Raw genomic sequence first — 9,455 nt, 5'->3', positions numbered from 1 at the left:
TACATATACATATATATGATTTATTCAACATTTGGACAATTGTGATTCTTCTAGTAAAGAGTAGTGGGTAAGAACAAAGGTTTTAAGTTAGTCTTGGGTTTGATTCCTGGCTCTGCCATTTACTAGCTGGATGTCTTTGACTAAGTTACTTCATCTCTTTAAGCTTCCATTTCTTCGTCTCTAAATAGGAGTAATTATAGTAAAACTTCATAAAGGTTTGTTATGGAAATTAGCAAGAAAATGCTTACAAGTTTATTAGCATGCTACCTGGTACCTTGACTATAAATTCTTAGTATTCTAGCTCTTTTTCTGGCACAGCAAATGTACACTGAACACCCAAGCACAAGCATCTTTGTACACACCCTAAATAATTTTCTTAAGCTAAGTGCTCAGAAACGTAAGTGTTGGATCATGGACGTGCATATTTTGAGGGCTTTGATATTAATGCTGCCTTTTATTTTACTTGGATAATCCTCCAAGTTTTTTTCTTTTTTAAATCTTATCAAACTTCATTTCCTCTGGTCACAGTTTAATTACTTGCAGACCCTGGGTTGCTGTCCAGAAGGACTCCACGTATTTATTGGATACCAGTTACGCTCACTCCATCACTCTGTTGGACACAATAGGGTTCAGAGACTTGGTTGTTATTATTGAGGAACTTTTCGAATAGTAGAGAAACTTTCTGATTAAACCTTACCAATAAAATAAATACACTTGGATAGCAGATGAATTTTCTACTTCAACAAAAAAGTAAAACAAATCCTTCAAATACGATCAAAAAGGGAGAAAATGTAATAGTACAAAGGGATGATTGTAGAGGATCTGGGGAGGTGTTGTGACTAATGCACTGTGGGAAACTTCTGCCTCTTATAAGCAAGTCTAAAGAAAGATTCAAATTCTTATTCAAGGCTTTTGGAGTCCAGTGATTTCTTTAAACTTGATAATATCAGAAAACTTGCTACAGAAAGTCAGCAGTCTGCAGTGGCAATCAGAAATGCCACTGTGGGATTTCTGGAGCTGAAGTCAGTGGCATTCAGAGTCCATCTCTGTTGCTTTGGAAAAATCATCAGAAAGGACATTCTAGTCACACAATTGTAAAGAAAATACCCCTAATTTTTTCCGGGAAAAGAGACGAGCACTGTAATTCTCAACCAGGTGTTGTAGACTGAGATATAAGATTCTCTGCTTAGAGAGTCAAATTGGACATCTACTTCTCTAGACTAAGCCCTAAAAATAAAGAACATCTTTCTCAAAGAGAAAAACTGAGTTCAATGGGTATAGACTTTCGGTTTTACGAAATGGATAGAGCCATGGAGATGGATGGTAGTGATGATTGTGCAACACGAATGTAGTTAATACTGCTGAATTGTATATTTAAAGATGGTTAAGATGGTAAATTTTATGTTACACAATTCTAAAAAATGAAAAACACAATTCTAAAAAATGAAAAACATAGCAAAGCTGAGATTTGACTTTGATAGTCGTCAAGTAATATGAAAATGCTAAGTTTTTAGGAAGTGTATTATGTAGTGTTATAATTGTCCTACTGAGACAGTGGAGTCTGCTGTAAACTGTAATTACCAGAGAGTTAAGGGAGATGACGATCATGCCCACAGTTGTTCTTGGAAAAAATTTGTAGGAGACACCTAGTATATGGTTAAACAAGGCTTCTAGGTGTACTCCGGGTGTGTTGTGGGGAAAACAGCTTGTGTGTGTGTGTGTGTGTGTGTGTGTGTGTGTGTGTGTGTGTGAATTGAAATGGATAGTCAAGAACTCTTCTGAGGAAGAGCAAAAATAGGGACAATGTAGTTTTCCTTATGCCATCTTCCAGCATCCACTGTTCAAACTGACAGAGTCCGGCACCAAACAGATGGACTGCCTATTTTCAGAGTCACCTCCCTATGGTGACAATGGCAGCAACAACACCAGCTCGGTGGGCTGGTGAGACTTTGTGGCAGTAGGAACTGTGATTGACCTGTTTGGTTGATTAGTCGCCATGTGTATACTTGCAGGGAGATGTCTGAGAATGGAAACCTAGAAGAAGAACCGACATCCTGTGATTCATTGATCGGAGTTTTGGAGTGATACGAATATGAATATTTACAAAAAAGTTGTTATTTTGTACCTCAAGCACAGGAAGACTAATGCTGTCTCTTGAGCTTTATTATTAGGCATATATACATTTAAATGTATATATTACAGGAATTCTTTCAAGACAGTTCATGAGAAAACTAGAAATTGAAAGAGACCTGATGTTTCCTTTTATCCCCAAAGTCAGAATTCCTGAAAGGATGGTCAGTTTTCACTGCCTCTTCTGTCTTCTACTTACTCCTTACTCCCTCCAGTCTGAATTCCACCACAACCACATCCCCAAGTAATGACTCCTACTCAGTAGATTAAATGAACGCCATTTGGTCTTTATATTGCCTGATCTTGCAACAGGGGCCCATATCATGCTATGTTATATACTCTTTTTCTTGGCCTCCATGATTCTACATTTTCCTGGTTTTCCTTCTTTCTCTCTGCCCTCTCCTTTATTTACTTCTCCTCTGCCTATTCCTCAAATTCTATACTTTTCCCTCTTCTCCTAGTCTCATGATTTCAATCACCAAGTTCATGAAGATGATTCCCAAGTCTTTACCTGAGCCCCAATCTCTACTGAGCTTCAGATCGGTGTATCTTCTGACTAGTTTCACTTTTCACTGAGATGCTCCACAGACCGCGCAGTGTCGACATGCCCCCGAGTGTGTTAATTACCATCCTCTGCTAAAAACATGTTCATCCTCTTAAGTTCCCTATCTCTGAATGGGAAGACCATCTATTTAGTTGCCCAAATCATGAAATGAAGGTATTGTCCTTGGCTTCTCTCTCTCTCCTTCTTCCCATTCAATCAAACTCCAAGTCATGATGATTCTGTCTCCTCAGAGCTTATCAAACCTGTCTTCTCCTCCACTTTCTCACTGCTACCCTGTATCCAGTCACCATCTGCTGTCTCCTGGACCTCCTCAACAGTCTCTAAAGAAACCACTCTGCCATAATCTGGCTTTAACAGTTTTCCACTCTTCAGTCAGAATGATCTTTCTAAAATGCAGACTTGATCATATCATTCCCTTGATGAAATATTTTAGTAACTTTCCATTGCTCTTAGGATCAGTTTTGGGCTCCTTAACATGGTCTATGGGTCTTTGCATGTTCAGTTTTTCAGCAGATGTTGTTGAGTGCTTACCATGTGCCAGAGACTCTGCTAGGCACTTGGAATATAGGTTCTGGTTTTTCAGTACATCTTATGACACTACATCTGCCAGCCCCCTAGCACTGTCTGCTGGCAACATTAAACTTTTGGTTCTTCATACACTCTCTTTTGGATTCAAGTCTTCACTTATTCACCTGACACATATTTATTGAGCATGTAGTATGTACAAAGCACTAATAGAACCGCCTCCCCTTTCCCAAGCACATATATATTCCTGTATACTCTCTCTTTTTTTTTTTTTTTGATGGGGACCATTTTTTTTTAAGTCTTTATTGAATTTGTTACAATATTGCTTCTGTTTTATGTTTTGGTTTTTTGGCCATGACGCATGTGGGATCCTATCTCCCTGACCAGGGATCGAACCTGCACCCCCTGCATTGGAAGTTGAAGTCTCCACCACCAGACTGCCAGGCAAGTCCTATATTCCTGTATACTCTCTTTAACTAGATAATTCTGACTCATCCTTTGGGTCTCAGGTTAAATGTTAACTTTTTTCAGGAAAATTTTCCTGCCATTTCTCCTTCCCTGCCCCAGTTGGCTCTCGGTGCCCCTTATCTATGGTCTCATGATATGGTCTCATATTTTATCCTTGAGGGGAAAGTGCTCTTGTTTGCTTTCCCTCCTAGATTCTATGGAAGCAGGGCTGAGTCTGTCTTCATCACTGCTGTAACTGCAGCTCATCCACAGTGCTTAGAACACTGCAGCATGACATTAGGCTTCTAGGTTTGTTGGATTTTTGCAATTTATGTATTTGTAGGGTCCGCAGAATATTCCTAATCAGTTAAAAATTTGTGTTGTAGTCTTCATGTTAATTACACATTTACTATTGTAGTTTTCAATAAGGAAACTTTAAGTGCTAGACCATTTCTGAAGATATTAATTCCCGATTAGAAAGCTTCATATCTTAAATAACCACCCTGGAGTATGAATTATGACTCTAGTACTTCAGATGGTAGCTAACCGCCCCCTTTGTGATAGAGTTAATTTATATTCACATACATATCACCACTACTGTGTTATTTTAATGTGCATTACCACTCAGACAAGGTGACAATCCAGAATGCACAGAATAAGCCTGCTTTGGGAGTAACTAGAAGGACCCCCTAGGAGAACTCTATGATATATACCCTAATCTGAAGAGTTAGGGCCTGGAGGTGAGATGTGGCTGTGGAGCTTGGCAAGGGGATGCTTTAGAGCCTGTGGGAAGGCTGTCAGGTTCTAGCGCAGGGATCCTAGGGAGATGCTCACACTTGGCTTTCACGCTGTGCAGTGGCTCATTGAATAAATTAGAAGTCCTTCTGCTGAGGACAGTCATTCAATTGGGTAGGGAGGACATGACTTCATTTCTGTCAAGCTGCCACAGCACCAGGCAGAAGAAACACTATGTTCAGTGATCAGACTTTCTGCTCAGCTGGTCTGTAGCCTGGCAAAACAGAACCAGAGAAAATAAAATACTTCCCCCATCTTCCTTCATCAAATCTTACAATATTTAACGCTTCCAACATCTGTCAGGTCCCATCACAACTTCAAATGTGGGGTAAAAGACTCACTAACCTCCTACTTCAAAGTTTAATATATAGAAAAAAATATCAATGGATGTGTGAGACTATGATAACTTAAAATAAGATGAGCATTATAAAAAAAAGATCCAATGCCTGTCTGTGAAATAAAGTCATTATAAGTCATAGGAAATGTTAGAAAACATCTCACTTATGTTTTCATTCAGAGTTTAGAGAACACTGATTTTATAAAAAGAATATGACCTAATATAATGAAATTAAAAAACAAATGCTTCAAGATTTAATTATTGATTAAAAAAAAATCAGTGGAGGGAAGAGGTCTGAATAGCAGATTAGATGCTCCAGAAAAAAATGAGAATATTTGAAGATATTACTAAAATATTAATTCAGAATTCATAGAAAAAAGGAAAAAAGAAATGTGATTAGAGGAGAGAGAAAGAGATGTGATGTCAGATCTAGCAGGTCATTTACATATGCTGTGGTTTGCAGAAGAGAAAACACGAAAACTTAATAAACAGCAGTAATAACCAAAGAAATTGTGGAAGAAAATGTAATTGAAAAGGCTGAAAGTCAGGCAAAATCAATGAAATTAGATTCAAACCTGCATAATTCTGGTGATTTGTTTTAATTTAAAAAAGTAGGTAAAATATATTCCAGAGGCTTCTAGGTGGAAAAACCTAAGAAGGAGGTAAAACACTATTCTTCGGATTTTTGTTTAAAAATTCTAAATCCCAGAAGACCATAAATTGATATCTAAAGTTCTGATGGAGAAACATTGTGATCTAGGAACTAATAAGTCAAGTGCAATACAGAGTTTGACTTGTAATTGCTCATGGGCTGTGGCTGTTCGACCTCCACCCAGCCCCCACTCTCTCCATACTGGGAGCTCTCAGAGCCTCTTTGTGGTCTCCAGACTATAGGCCTAACAGACAGGAAGCTTAGTAAGATGAAAGAGTCTACCCTTCTCTCTAGTTTGGAAACTCAGCAACTTTCAGGAGGATTCTGCAGGGCTATGTGCACCAGTAGATAATAGTCCCGCATTACATTCTGAGTTATTCAGCCTAAATAGCACCTTCTTAGGAGTTTATCTCATGGTTCTTTGTCTCAGTTCCTCATTTCTTTTCTGCTCAAACAGAAAAATACTCTCTCATATCCCGTTAAGGAGAGGCTGCAAATTGGTAGCAGAGGTTACAAACTGGTGGCCCACAGATTGCAGCTATATTCTGTTTGATCTGTTAAACAGAAAGAAATTTGAATTAACATTTTGAAGCTTTGGAGATTTCAATAGCTATCCAGGTATCTAGAAGATCTGACACTGCTGAAAACACATTCCTTCCGGGCAGTAGTTTGTTGGAGCAGGGGCCAGGGCTCCCTCCGTCTGCCTCCTATCTCACCATCTCACTGGAAGGAATCCAATTACTGTACAAGCTATTATCATGTTTACATAGCTATTTTTTTTTTCCTGGAGTAGAGCAAGAGTTGTTTAAAGTCTATTGAAAGAGGGAAAACAAAAAGTAGAATGAAGAGTCTATATGCTTTCAGAAAAATGGGAGAGAACATCTTTCTTTGCAAAAAGTAAACAATATTTTATGTATTGAAAATGCAAAATGTGTCTTCACCAAAAAATAAAACTTAAATACAGTTATGAAACAAATTAAAGAACAGCTGCTCTATAGAAAAGACATATGATGAAAACTCAATTAACTGAAAGAAAGAACTAGATTTTCCACGATTAATTTCTGAATGAAAATAGAACGTTTCCCAAATGCTTTTGTGGAAAAGAGGCCATAAAATCCTTTACAGCCAATGAATTTCTTAAAGATTGTCTACGAAGTGAAGGAGAAATTATATGACTTCAACAGAATCAAGCATTCATGAATATATTATAGCCAGAAGTACTGTTGCTTAGAATATTGCCTGAGCACTTGCTGGAGAGGAATTAATCTGTGGTGTTTTATAATTGCAGCAGATGAAAGCAAGGGTATAAATAATCATTACAAGTAGCTAGCTATATTTACTTGTGATATTGATTGAAAAGGTTATGCAACCAATGCATTTATTAAAATGGTACCCATGATATCTACAACTTCAAGAAATGATCTATATCTGTGTACTAAGAAAAGCTTTGATATTTTACTATAGAAAGTTCAAATTAGTAAGCGTGACTAGGGGGAAATTCTGTGATGGTAGGTGTTAAAGTCAGACTTATTACTGAATTTAAACCACTGTGGCAACATTTCGCAATGGCAAAGAACTGAAACCTGCTCATTGCATCATTCGTCAAGAAACCCACTGTGCTAAAATATTCATGGATGTGGTAATTAAAGCCGTGTACCAGACACACTTGAAAGGTCTGGAACTACAGAAAAAACAGGGCTTTGTGTGAATAGGATTCACCACACGATAGTCTGTTGTACTCCATGCATCTACTAAGCAACATTAGAAATTAACAAAGGAACATATACACTGAGATTTAAAATATACCATATTTCACTGACTCTGAGAAACACATTTTTTTTCTCATTATGACATCTCTGGATTTAGGATATATCATAGTTACTGATAAGAAAGCATTGTTTAATTGACAGCTTTGAATTTTTCTTCTTTAGTAGTGTGTAAAATAAGGATGTATCTTAACAATTGATGCTATTTTAGATTCTATGAAATATGATGGTAAGAAAGTACCATAAATTTAAGCCATTAAAGTTTTAAACTTTGATAAACTAGATAAATCACTACACAAATATAACTTATCAAAATGGACTCATGAGAAGAAAACTTGAAGCGTCTTTGCTAACAGATGGCCTTAAGATTTTGGAAATTGTAAAGCAAAACTGAAAAATGTTTTTTAAACGTGGCAATTTCTGTGTTAATGATTTCTGTGAAATCATTTTTGAGGAACACTATTCCTTGGCTTCTTGAATTGGCCAGATACACAATTATAAAGGTAAGACCTACAGATTTTGTGGTGATGGCTGGTGTAAACAGCGAATTAACTGCAGTGGAGGTACATTAAGCCACAAATTTCATCGTTTTGTTTGGTGATGGATATTGTGTGTAATTCTGCCAAAGTTAAACCTCAGAGATCTTTCCCCCTCCTTCTGAGTGAAGAAATACACCTTTCCTTTATACGTTTTTATAGTAATGTGGCTTATAAACCAGTGGTTTACAAACTCAAATGCCTATAGGTACTTGACAATGAATATACTGAATGAAGTTAACCAAGCATAAGACAAACACTTGCCAGAACTATATGAAACTTTTTATTTTTACTCAACACATAACACAAATGTATGATATTGGAGACAATATTTTAAATTCATTGAAAAAATACAAATTGAAAGTTAGAAACATTTAATTGTTACATGTCTTTGATTTGGAACTAAAAACTTATTTTCTTTTGTGGATTGCCATTTCAAGTTAATATTGTGCATTGAGATGTAAAGTACAGAATTTATCCTTGAATCCTGTTAACTAGGAGCCATATTTAACTGCATTCTGCTTCATAAATGGAAAATAGTTCTTTTTAAGTGTAGGTTCTTCTAAATATGAATAGAACATTTGCCCAGTAATTTTGAAATTGGAGAACATATATTGAAAATTAAGTTTTATAGGCTCAGAAATTTATTTCATGTCATCTGTTTCATTTCTGAAAACTAATTTTGGCACAGAAAGTGAACTAGATTATTTAGTGCTAAGTAAATTTTCCCAAATCAGACTTTTTGTAGGACAGAGTGAATTTAATTATACAGCGGTGTGCCTCCAGGTAAATGCCCCAGCAACAACATATTCAAAGTACTTAGATGACGTGTAATGTCAAGTCTCTGATGCAGTATTTTAAAAACTATATCATGTAATATTTCAGATGTACAAAAAAGGATAAAGAATAATATAATAAACACCCATCTCCTAATCCAAGAAATGAAACATTAGTCTAACTGAAACCCTTTGTACTACTCACCAGTCACATCCCCCTCTTCCCTTCATGGGTTATGTATTATCATTGTATCATGAATCTTTTGGTTGCAAGTGAAAAATTCAATTCAAACTAATTTAGGCAAAAGTGGTATGTGTTGGCTCATGGCATATAATAAAGGGTTGTACAATGAAACCAAAGCAGGCAAAGGATATAGCTGAACCTCTGGAACATCAAGAACCAAATAAAACTAGGTCTTGCCATATCTACCTCTTGTCTCTGCTCGTTTCCTCTTGTGATAGGAAATATGGCAGGAAGCATAGCCAGGAGAAGCTGCTGTATTTCATGTCTTACAAATTTTTCTTGGATCGAGTTAGAAAAATCCCAAAGGTAGACATTGGTGGGACTAGAAAAGACCCAGCAAATATAGTCAGGGGCAGGATCATGGTAAACATCCTAACTGGGGCATGAGGAGCAGTTACCGCTAGGTGGATGTGGTTGTTCTCAGAAGAAAGAGGTGCTGGGAAGGTGCACACACACACACACACACACACACACACACACGCTCATGCACGCGCACACGCATCTGGCCTATTCCAATGATTCTCATTACTTCTTGCCCACTTACTGCTGCCAGAAATTTATGGCCTCCAACCTTACCAACATTTTCCCTCTACCTTTATAACCCAATTAAAAATTTATATTTTCCAGACTAGCTGCTCTTGTGATGACCATATGTCTGTTTCTAGTTCTGTCCTCGAATCTG

At 37.1% G+C, this 9,455-nt stretch overlaps 1 protein-coding gene across 1 annotated transcript in view; it reads left to right on the top strand.

Moving 5' to 3' along the window:
* LOC115851771 (maltase-glucoamylase) overlaps positions 1-9,455 on the top strand; it is a 135,346-nt gene that overhangs the window by 9,075 nt on the left and 116,816 nt on the right. The gene's annotated exons all lie outside the window — the stretch shown is intronic.

The sequence above is a fragment of the Globicephala melas genome, chromosome 9 (assembly GCF_963455315.2).
Source record: "Globicephala melas chromosome 9, mGloMel1.2, whole genome shotgun sequence".
In the NCBI taxonomy this organism is placed as follows: Eukaryota; Metazoa; Chordata; class Mammalia; order Artiodactyla; family Delphinidae; genus Globicephala; species Globicephala melas.
The sequence above is the reverse complement of the archived record's forward strand: the minus strand, read 5'-3'. Positions and strand labels throughout refer to the sequence as shown.